The following is a 12,684-nucleotide window of genomic DNA, read 5'->3' on the forward strand; positions in this document are numbered from 1 at the left end:
AGGTAATACTATTTGTTGCAAATAATTCACATCTTTGGGCATTTGCAAGCAATTTAATAAATTACCATTGCATTCTTCAGTAAAACACTCTGAAAAGAAAATAGCTAGTCCTAATTACATGTGTAAGTAAACATGTTCTTCAGTGCTTTGCTAAAACTTGTGCCCAAGGCCCTGGTCTTATCATTTGCATACATTGATTCAAAAGATTTGAGAATTTTTACCTGCAAAACCTGCCACTTTCCTTGTGGAGTCACACTCAGTTGTATATGAAGATTTGGACTCATTCTTCACACTGAACATGCCATTTGTGAATACAAGTTATCAGGGCTAATGGGAGCAACCTAGAAAGGAAAAATAGATCTAGCTGCTTACAGCTAACAGCATAAACCTATGGAAACAATCTGCCTCACCATGGTTAAGAGACTCCACTCCAGTGAACAGAATTAATTAAGTTCATTTCCACGCAGAACTGCCCTTGGTCCGTAGAGAGTCAAAGGGCAGTTGAAGAGTATAATTACTTGTGTTAAAGAGAAAATGGTAATGGGAGTTATCCCAGCCTCACAATGTGATTTAAAAGAACAGCATGCCTTTATTGTATTTTTAGTTTCATGTGGGTGAATTACAAAACAGGGGAAAAAAAGCTCTATGTGAAATAGTACTTACCAGATATAAATGGAAACACTCATTCAAATTCCTTATTCAACGTAGTGAAGAAGGAGAAGAAGAAAAAAAAGCTAGCCGTTCTGATAATATGTCCAGCAGTAGGAACAAATGCCATCAATTATGGTTTGCTTGAGATTGTAATGAGAATAAAAAACAACTGCCAAGTAAGGACTCCTAATTTTTGACCTTATTAGAAAATATTAGATGTTGTGGCCAGTCGTTCTCTTTGATCCAGTATGCACTAAGATTTTTTCCATTTTTACCTGCTCTGTACTGCACCATTCACGGAAGTGTTACAGGTATTTCAACAGCCTAACTTTGACTGCAGACTCTGCATCCCTCCAGGCCTCTTTCAAAACTTGTGTAGCAACATATGTTTCTAGTCGGCATCTTCCAGATGATTGCCAGGTTTCAGTGGCACCTATTTCTGTTTGTGTGGGGTTTTTTTGTTTTTTTTTTTTGTTTGTTTTTTTTTTCCTACTCACAGTGGTATTTGGAGTAATTTAGTACAATCTGGGATAACATTTTGACCTTAACCAAATTATATAAATGTAGTGAGAGTCAGTTATTCTCCTTTTCTGTTACTGGTACCAGTCAATTAAATCAGACACGTGGGAAGGAAGGAGCTGTAGTGGTGGTATCAATCTCATTTCAACAGCTTCACTCCCTCTTTTTCCCCCACCCCATATTGGGAGGATTCAAATAGATAGGAGTTTATCAGAGATGGACATAATACCACTGTTCCTTTTATTGATATATCCATTATACTATTACAGCCTAACAGTATTTCAGTGTCACAAGCAGCTCTAAGAAGCCTTATCTCTTCATGTAAACCTTTGTTATGACTTGAGTAGATCTTGCTGTGTTGGAGAATGCCAGAAACTGATGCTGGATGAAAGGGAAGTGTAGGGGAGGCTGCACCTCCGTGTTATAGGACTGGTAAAACTGCAATATCCTACCAAGCTTAGAGAAAAGAACATGGCGAACTTCATCTCATATTGACAAAGGAATAACTATTCAAGGATTTTTTTAGGTGCTGGAAGAACTTTCTCTAATTCACATTTATAAGATTTAATTAAGAATAATCATAAAAGATTATGCAGAATATACAGAAGAAAGCTCTGAAAATTTTCCAATATATGGACAATAAATGAGAGGCATATTCTTTTCTCATGGACACCCAGGTTTCTCTGTTATTTTCACCCTTTTTCTATAATATATCTGGATACTTTTGAATCTGATAATCTCCAGCTTAAATTCAAGTATCCTCAAAGGATATTGGCCAGCTTGAAAATACAGGCAAAGATGCCGAAGGAATCACATATTGTTGTAGTTGTGGTAGTTCCACTGTCTCTGCCTCTGCTAACATCAGCAGGTCATCCCTGAGAAACAGGCATTTTAACAGCTGTCCAAAATGTTTATCTGTATGTCTGTTAGCTTGCTACTGTTGTTTCTTTTGTTAATCATTTCCAAAGAGGTATTCTTTCCATAAAATGAAAATGAGCAAACCCTTGAAATATAAGCTGTATCAACATACAGCTTCATGGTCCTGCTATTGTGGTAGAGAGACAGCTACTATGGGTAAGGATTATGGTTATGACTTGTTGACGTAGTGTAAATACAGTGTTGTGAAAAGACTGAAAGTCACTTGTTTTGCTCAAGGTCAGGCAGTTATAGTCTGAAGTAGTGATGTCTCCAGCCTATTAGGTTGCCACTCTAATGCAGACATTAGACGGTAGATCTGTGTCCTAACTCAAAATTCAAATTCAGGACATTTTCTTTCAGAATAAGTCTTACCTAAATTAGCTTCTCTTTTAATTTTATAAAAGGCTGTGTAATTATATCAAGAAGTCCCTACAGTGCCTTTGTTCTTTCCTTACTCTTTCATGAGATATATTTCTATTAGATGTTGCTCAGTGAAAATGTGTTGGCAAAGCTGATTGATAGTTTAAAATGAGAAGTGGGATAGAAGAGCAAGTCTGCATCAGGATTATATGAAAAACTGAATTCCAGTTTGTTGAGCTACAGATGTTAAAAAAAAAAAAAAAGCACATTGACCCCCCCCACACACACATACACAAAAGACTATCAAGATGCAATTCAGGACTAAATAAAAAAAAAAAAAAAAAAAAAAGAGAGAAAAGAGAAAATATCGCTGTGCTAGCTGACTTGGACTGAACTTCTTGTGCTATTTGAGTTGTAAATAGTTCAACACAAAAGCTAAAACAGTGTGGAGGCAATGTTAATTGCTGAATCAGCTGCATAGTAAAAAATTAGAGAGCTCAAAGCAAAAGACTGACAGTGATTTTAAAAATATCTAAAGGAGATGGAAAAATAAAACTTGCACTTCAAAATGCACAGGTGCATAAGAAAAAAGGTAACAACAACATAATGATATGTAATTATATGACAGTATTCATAGACTAGAGCAGTAGAAAACAAAATTGATGAGACCATTCACAAATAAAAAACACAGCTATTCTGTTTATTTGGATCAGGTCATCTTTGCAGAGAGGAGGAAAGAAGGAATTTGAAAGGATTTTAATGACTGGAAAAAGACAGGGTTGTTTGTCCAGTTGCATATATAGTACTATATAAAGGCTAAAGTGCATGTGCAATTTAGTGTATTTGGATAGCAGATGCTAAGAAACATGATTAGGAGAACACAGAGCTGCCATATGTAGGAAAGACTTACAGACTTCAATGACAGCATTGCAGTTTAATAGGCTTGGGCATTTGATCTTATTTCATCTGGTGTGGCAGTAGGCACTTCAACAATACTGCATATAAGGAGAGGAAAACTTCCTGTACTTCAGCCCAATTTCTGGTTCTCTGCAATGAATCTAGATATGTTTATTATGATAACAGTGAGGAGGAAACTAATATATACTCCTGGATTTGTCATTTAGGGACACAGTTAACACTGGTGCCTGATAACATCAACAGAGAAAGCTCTGGAGGAAACTCCAGACAACTAAGATATATTTTATTGGCCAGATAATCCTCCGCAGAGGCCTATTTCTTTTAATTGTCTATCCAGGGAAGCCATGGACAGCTGGAGTTCTCACTTTGATGGCTCAAGACAGATGATGTTAGTCTCACTCATATTGGGTAAATGTAGTATAACAAAGAGTCTTCTATGGTGAAGAAAAGCTACAAATTAATGAACAAACCCTCTTCGTTTAAAAATGCTAGGTAACCCATAACAGGTATTTTTCTTTTGTGATATTCTATATACAGTTCAACCATTGTATTTCAGCTCCTCAGTTTAGGACATGTTCTGGCAACATCTGCCCATGTGAAAGTCCCATTGCTCTGACTTACTGCTGGGAACATCCATTATTCAAGTCCTGACTGGGAGAAGTTGGGCCAACCTCAAAACTGGATATTCCTGTCTGTTGGCAGAAATTGGCTTTCAGCATGGTTATGTGAACTGTGTTCTTCTCACACATTCTCACTGCCCTTTCACTACCAGTGAGAGTGATGACTTCCCAGCACCAGGATGACCTTCTGAGGAGGGTTCACATTGCCCATCTGACATGCTTAGGGAGCTACTTTCCCTCGGATCTGTAGAGATAATGGAAAAAACCTTCAGAAATATATTCAGAGCAAGATGCAGTTTAAAGGCTCAAGTTTCCTTCTAGTGTCTATAAAGAAATCATGTAGAGAGAAGCTGTCTATTTTAGGCCCAAAAGTTTGCCTCTTCAGGAAGCAGGGATAACATAGTCATGTTCTAGCATGGGAACTAAACTATGTGAATGGTCCCACAGAACTGTCTTTATTTATTTGATATTTTGAGGTCTGTAGAAATGTCAGCGAGTAGTTTATGATTAAACATTAGCAATATAACGTGAATTTAGTAAATTACAAAGCCAAATAAAGAACTGAAATTAATTTCTAGTAGTTAGCAACATCACACATTTCAGTCCTCATCTGAGTCCACTGTTCCCACCTCAGTACAATATATTACTGTGTAAATATTGAAAGCATAGCTCCAGAACTGAGGAATAACAACATATACAGATGAGTACCAAAAGTGGCTGAACTACATCTTGCAGTTTAGTTTCATCTGGAAGGAATCTAGTTTCCAAGGAATCGGGTAAGGTATTTGGAATCCTTCAAAAGCCCATATTAGGTCCAATACCAGAGCTGTAGGGTAACTAAGTTAAAAATCATCTCCTGCCTTTCAAGCTCCAGATAATGTGCCTGTATTAGCATCAGTTTTCTCCCTCAACAACCTATCTGTATCTGACATTCGTTCTGTCCCACAGAAGTAGGGTATTACTATGAATTGTTGTTCTCCACAAGATGCAGCACATTTAATCCATGTGACAGGTATTTTGTAGAATGAACAGATGTATTTATTAATCACTTGCTATGCATTTATAAGTTTTGACCTGTTATGTCCACTGTGGGATCAATGTTCTTCACCGTTCCTTGTTGTGGCTGCTGCATGTTCTCAAAGATGTCTTTCAGTTGTTGCCTTTATCAATGAAAATTTCTGCCTGTCTTCTTTCACCCTGATGTCTGCTACTCCTGGTTATCAACTGCTGTTGGGAAGCAGAAATAGGTTTTCAAATTTTCATAATTTTCATAAAATACAGAAAAGACCGAGGAGTACATTTAAACTGTCAAAATTAATTTTTGTTTACTTTTGGAATCATGCTCTAATGTTTATATATATATATTTATTTATTTATTTATTTATTTATTTATTTAAATATATATAAAATATTAAGATTAGAAAATAATTATTGATGTAATATCTGAGATTTCTTATATTATGAATGATTTAATTTTTTAGGTTTGGAATCCTGGAAAGAAATGGATACCCAAAGAAAGGGTTTATGTTCATCTTTTCAGTTTGTTTATCCAGCTATATCAAGATGAGCTTTGCTCTAGATTTCTAGTTTCTCCTTTGGCAGTAGCAGCATCACCTGTTTCCATCTGAGAGTTTCTTCAGGATCAAGTCTGTAGTGGAAAATAGCACAATATTTCTTCATTATCACTATCCGAACAAGATGTCTTTTTAACCTATTTCCTAATCTTAAAGATACCAGGAACCTCAGATCCATTTTACATCTCAACCCCCCTAAACTCTTACATCAAATACATGAAATTTAGAGTTGAAACTACAGTTATCAATAAGAGACACTTTGCCTAGAAGGTATGTCAGCTCAGTGCAAGCTTTCACATACCTGATTTGTCTTTGTCTCAGAAAATGTTTCAGACTCATCCTCCTGGAGGCTGATGAGCTATTCACTGTCATTTCCATCAGGATTTCAGACTGCATCCTGAAATGTCTCTAAAGAAAAAATCTCTAGTGATTACAATTAATTTTTTTAAATTGGGTCATTCTGTCTTCTCATGCCTTGGGATAACCAATTAAAGAGAAGAGAGCTAAAGAACCAGAAGAAATCCCCAAAACTCTGAAATCACAAGTCTGTCATCAGTCTTCAACAGCATCAATTCAATTTTTTATGATGAAAACTTAGTATCTTGGGATCCTTCATAATAGAATTGACACAGTTTTTCAAATCAACAACTCTGGCTGCTTACTGTATATTTAACAATATGGTGATTGTCACCAGAAGACTGTAGGACAGCTGTAAAAAGAGACATTACGATGGAAGAAGGTGCAGATTGCTTTTATAACAAAAATTGTGGCAGCATGTAACTGAATTTCATAATTTAGTCCCAGATTTCTTAAATAATGATAAATATGATGGAAATATGTCTGAATATAATTAAACCATTTTCCAAGGAATTTCATTCCTGTTGTTTTCTAAGGAATTTCAACTCCTGTTGAATTTCATTCATACACAGGTTAGAAATTGCTTTTCAAAACTTTATTTTGGTAAAAAAATATTACTTTGCACATGATGTACTATTTCCTCCCCAAAATAATAATTTAGTATTTCAAAAGGATGGCTTCCTATCTTGGATTTAATAATACATTATTTTTGTTGTTAGAGTATAGTAGTATAAAAGGGCAGATGTGAACTGTAATGTTTTGCTTTGGTGTAATGGAAAGTTTGTATCAATAACTACAGTATTCACCCAAGAGTTGTAAATTAATTTGTTTGAAGGATATTGTATAATAATTATCTTGAAAATTGTGTACATTAATTTCCAGTAGATCCTGGAACAGCAAGAGAACTCCAGAAGGCTGAGAAGTTTGAGAGTGTGCCAGTGTACAAAGGAATGAAGATGATCATTTGGATAACTGCAGAGCAGTTGGTCTAATGTGAGTTGTAGGCAAAATGATGGACAAGGTGACATGGAATTCAGTTTTTGAAGGACTAAAAGATAGATATATAATTAATGTTAGTCAACATGATTTCTAGTACTCATATTTAGAAGCTATAATGGGTATGGATGTATGTGTTGTAGATGATATTAGGAAGAAGTGTGAATGTTGGAAGTGATGTACACACAAATATTATGCATACCTGGGTTGTCAAACTGGCCTTTACTGGGCAAGCAATTTGCAAATGCAATTAACTTTAGGCTCAATTTAGCTAATTTAAACATCTACGTGGTAATTGTGTATTTGTGTCAGATCCTTTGACATCTAAATGACTTAAACTGGGGTGCAAATAATTGCAGAAGAAAAAAAAAAATGTGCTTGTGATTTACAAAAATTAAAGCTGTAAGAAAATCAATACCCTCAAACAAACCGTAATATGTATGTCTCCTCTCTTTAGATAGTGATAGCAAAACTCTCCTCACAGATGTTTTGCTGAATCCATATACCTTTTCCTGTTTCTTGCACTGTTGATCTCAAAGTAATTCTGCTCCATCTGAAAGGTGAGTTAGCTTTCAAATATGCACCATCAATACAAACACCTTCACCTGTATCACTTGGTCAACTTTTAAAGCTATTTGACTGGAATTCAGACATCATTGCCAAGGCATAGAAAATACTAACCACTATCAGTGTCGTAATTCCTTATTCTAAATTGTTTTAAACTAATTGCAAGATGAAATGCAGAGAAGAAGAACAGAGACAAAAGCCCCAACCTGTTCTGAGTTTTTGCCACTAGCCCATAACCTCATATTCTGTTTGCATACTATTATTCGGATTGTGTTTGTTGGTTATTTGATAGAGGGTCCATGTGACAGAAGAATGCAGTGTAGAAAACTAATTCCCTTTGTTTTTCGGTACTTGAAAATACTTACAAGTTGTGTTTGCCATACAGGACACTATTTAATCCTTTTTTTTTCCCCCTTTCTCAACACCTTGATCATTCTCACAGTAAACATAGACCAAAGAATAACTTGGCTCAGTTAGCCAGGTAACTCACAAAAAGTGAGAACGATGATTAATATGGTCTTTGGATGAGTTTCTTTAGTTTCTTTACTACATGAGTAGCATGTAGTAAAGGTGTAATTGTATTTATTTTATTCATATTTAGTTAGGCTGGGAATAAAATATTTGTCAAGCTTTATATGAGTGACCTTTCATGGATGTGAAATATTTCTCTTCCCACCACCCCCCCCCAAAAAAAAAAATTAATAGGAAATTATACTTTTGTTATAGGAAACTGTTAGATGAATTAAGAAATACCTAGCAAAAAGAAACATCTATTGTAGTGCCTATATAATGGAAATGTTCCTATACACATTTTCTGTCCTTTGTTCCTTTCACCAATCCTTTCTGTGACTTTTCTTCCTTGTCCATCTTACTCATTTCATAACTTTTTATCTGGCTGCAATTTTGAGCAAGAAGTACTTTTTTCAGTAGTTTTTGTTTAATTGCTTTTGGGGGTTTTGGAGATTCTGGGTTTGTTGACATTTAACAGGAATTCAGCAATCAGTGACCAGACAATGCAAAAAATCCTCTCTCTACTTCTGGTAACTTACTTCTGTACAAATCATTAACAAAATTATTCATTCTCGAACTTTTTGCGGGCTAAGTTCACACAGGTTAAACCAAATCAGGATAAAAGTGATTTGATTTATTAGCAACATGTAATTAACGAGCGATTACTGATCTATGCATTCAGGATCAATACTAGCAACTCAACAGATGAATCACAATACTAGACACTCACTAAATGTTAGTATACATCTGCACATTCTTGAACAGCTTTCTATGGCTGATCCTAGAAAATTGTAATTGCATCTACATGCCTCCCTGCCCCAAGTTAAGTGCACCCCCACCCCAGAGGAAATGTGGATCACAAGCACCACCCTTCCAAGCTGTACAACCCTCCTGTGGGAAATTTTAAGTGCATCTATGCTGCTCCCTTCAACTGCTAGCACCCATGAAGCTAGGTTCATATCTGGCACCCATGGCAGGTCCCTGGGCACTGCACGTCCTGTTGTCATCCAACCCACAGGCTGCTCATGACATCCGTGCATCAACAAGCTGCTCTGTCCGGCCTTGACAGGGCAATTTCTGGCAATGCCGAGCCTGGCGTTGTCTGCTGCTGTTTCCACTTCTAGGTTTCTCTGCACTGCTATGACTCTTTGCACTTCTTTTATACTTCTTTCAAGCCGATTCCTCTGTTAAGAAATCTCTTTGCAATTCCCAGATTTAACCTGGCTGGTGGCCATCTTCCTTTTCAACATGATCAGTTTTGGGCAAACACCCTCTTTGACAGTTTTGGGCGTCCTGTTGAGATGTACAACGCACACTCAGGTTCCTGTCTCAGCAGCTATGGCTGTCCAGACCCTTTTGCCAAGGATGCTGGCAGCACCTCACAGACCCCAAAGGGACACTGGTTATCAGAGCAGAGACCAGCACAGAACCAGGACCTTGAGAGAAGGAGGAAGGAAAAGAAACTGGCTGAGAAAGTGTCCAGAGAAGAGAAACAAAGCTGGTGAAGGATCTAAAGAACAAGTCCTGTGAGGAGCAGCTGAGGGAACTGGGGTTGTTTAGCCTGGAGAAAAGTAGGTTCAGGGGAAACCTTGTTGCTCTCTACAACTACCTGAAAAGAGGTTGTAGCAAGGTGGATGTTGATCTCTTCTCCCAAGTAACAAGTGATAGGACAAGAAGAAATGGCCTCAAGTTGTGCCAGGGGAGGTCTAGATGGGATATTAAGAAAAATTTCTTCACTGAAAGGGTTATTAAGCTGTATTAAGTCTGGCTGAGATGCAGTAGTTTTTTCCCCATAGCAGCCCTCATAATGCTGTGGTTTGTATTGGTAGCTAGAAAGGTTTTGATAAAACCCCAGTGTTTTGGCTACTGCGAACAGTGCTCACACAGCATCAAGGTTTAGTCTCCAGCATTACCCCTCACCAGTAGGCTGGGGGTGTGCAAGATCTTGGAGGGGGACATAGCCAGGACAGCTGACCCAAACTGAGCAAAGGGATATTCCTTATCATATGACATCTGCTCGGCAATAAAACCTAAGAGAAAGGAAAAGGAAGAAGTGGCGCATTCATTATTACAATGTTTGTCTTCTCAAACAACCTCTAGGTGCACCGAAGCTCTACTTCCTGGTAAGTGTCTGGACATGACCTGCTGATGAGAATAAATCTTTTGCTTTCCTTTGCTTCCACATGTGGCCTTTGCTTTTGCTTTATTAAGCTGCCTTTATCTTGACCCAAGTTCTTTTCCACCTTATTTTTTCCCCTTCCCATCCTGCTGAGGAGGGGAGTGAAGGAGTTGTTTGGTGGACACCTGGTGTCCAGGCAAGGTCAACCTACCACACAAGCACTGGAACAGGCTGTCCAGGGAAGTTGTTGAGCTACCATCCCTAGAAGTATTTGAAAGACATTTAGATGTGGCACTTAGGGACATGGTTTAGTGGTGGACTTGGCAGTGTTAGGTTTCTGCTTGGACTTTGGTGATCTTAAGTGTCTTTTCCAACCTAAATGATTCTAAAGAATGTGACAAATGCTTCCAGGTGCTAAGGTACTATTGAAGGACTTGTTGCTTTCCATAGCCATGGACTTCTTTTCAGTGACACTTCTCCAACATAGGCCTTGAGATCTCATTGCTTTGAATGTATAATTTTTTTTCACTGACAATTCTATGAGTAAATTGTTCTTGTACCCCCCACCAGAACCTCCTGGTGTGTCAAATCAGTCAATTGGTTTTGAATAAACAATAATCTCACTGAATCTGTTAATTCCCGTGATTTATCTCAGAAATCTTTAAATTTAAAATTATTTAATGTCAATGTTCATTAGAGTTAATGTTCATTAGAGTTAATAACCAAGATAATAAGTAATAAACCTGCCCAAATGTAAATATTAGGACCCTAGTTTTGATCATTTATTGTCTTTAATTTCCTAATTTTCTGAAAGTCCAGCAAACCAAGGCATCTCTTGCCTAAATTGGTCTCACCATGAACACCAGCTAACCTATCAAAATTTATCACAAAGCGATCATCCCTGTTACTGTTTCCTGGCTTTGAAGGAGAATTTTGAAAGATGAGTTACTATTGTCATAATTTGATTATCACAGTTAGTGGCTGGGTTAGGAATCTAAAGGAAAAATAAATGAGGAATTAAATGAAAGGAAGATGTTACAGGCCTTAGTTAAAAGTTTAAGAGTACACTGTGTTCACCCAGAGTGAATTCTAATTCTGTGCACATTCCCTTAGAATAGACAGAGATAATGATCTTTTTCTCACTTTGTTGGAGGTGGAACTAAAGCTTTGTGGAAACAAGACTAGGTTGTGGATGGCTAGGCTCAATGATTAAAGCAAGGATGGAATCAAGTGTGGGGAACAGAGATAGTTACTATGGTCAGGGAAAGCCAAAAGCAAGAATTAGAGTTACACCTGGTGCAGAATGAAGGATTAAAAAAATGATAGGGCTGAAGGATGAACAAAACCGATAGTCCGAAGAGAAGTATCGTCAGATGTTGTCCAAAACTTCTAAGGAAATTAAAGAGTTTTTGTTGGAAAGTATGATTTGAAATGAGGAAGATGTTTTGATCAATCCTAAATAAAAATAGTTTGATTTGGACTACTTAAATTGAAAATAAAATTAAAACCCCCACAAATTTAAAAGTAAACAGTATCACAGAGGAATAAAATATTTTCAGGGCACTTGATGCATAGGCAAAATACAGGTAGGGGTAAATATATAAAAACGTGATGGAGGTAATATTCTTTTCTCTAGGAAAAGCCCAAAGTTTATTATATCTGCCTGAAAGTAAGGAACCTATACTCAGTTCTTTTTCCCATTTGGAAGCAGTTGAACCTATATAGCCAGAGTATATTCTGAGGGAACAGACACATCTTCTTGCTGATGGAGTTATTAGCATTTTGTCTAAGTAAACATTAAAACACTGGAAGCTAGGCAAGCTCAGAAAAGCAATATGTTTTCCCATTTACTAAAAAGGCTTTGCCACCTCAGATATTGTCCCAGTTTCTTGAACTATTTATGCATTAACTCAAGGAAACTGAGAGCCACACACCAGAGAACAATTTTCTAGCCAGGTATATAAGACATGCATGTGGGACAAGGTGTGTAGGACATGCATGTGGAACAAGCTTTCCACTGAATATTTAACTATTTATGCAAATTGACATGGCATTGATAGGACAGACTGAGACTACCACAACTGAGGTTATCCTAGGATATGCAAATCAGTGTTGTGCAGTGTGGAAAGGGTTCACCCTCCCTAAAGTGAAGGCTTGACCCTGGCTGCTGCCTCCTGCAAGGCATGGTAACCACATTGTTACCAGACAGAAGGCAATGACTCTTCCTCTGCAATCTGAAGGGAGGGCCTAACCTTGAAAAACTGCTTGAGATTGGCTGGTGTCTTCAGCCAAAATTCACAAATCAATTTGCAGTAATTAAAATCATGTCTTTAGTAAATAAAGTATTTGTCTAGCTTGAATTGAAATATCTGTTGTGGAGCAGGCAGTGCTATGCATGGGACTGTATATTTTCCTAGAAAGAACATCTAGAAGGAGGATTCTGTCCATAACCTTTAACAACATCAGTGCAAAAATTTTCTTAGCTAAGGAGATACTGTTTTATGTATTATCAAATACATCAGCTGTTCATTGTTAAAAGTATAGGGTATATTATAAAACCATTCTATAGAAAAGT

This window comes from Tyto alba, unplaced genomic scaffold (assembly GCF_018691265.1).
Source record: "Tyto alba isolate M040663 unplaced genomic scaffold, T.alba_DEE_v4.0 Super-Scaffold_38, whole genome shotgun sequence".
NCBI lineage: Eukaryota > Metazoa > Chordata > Aves > Strigiformes > Tytonidae > Tyto > Tyto alba.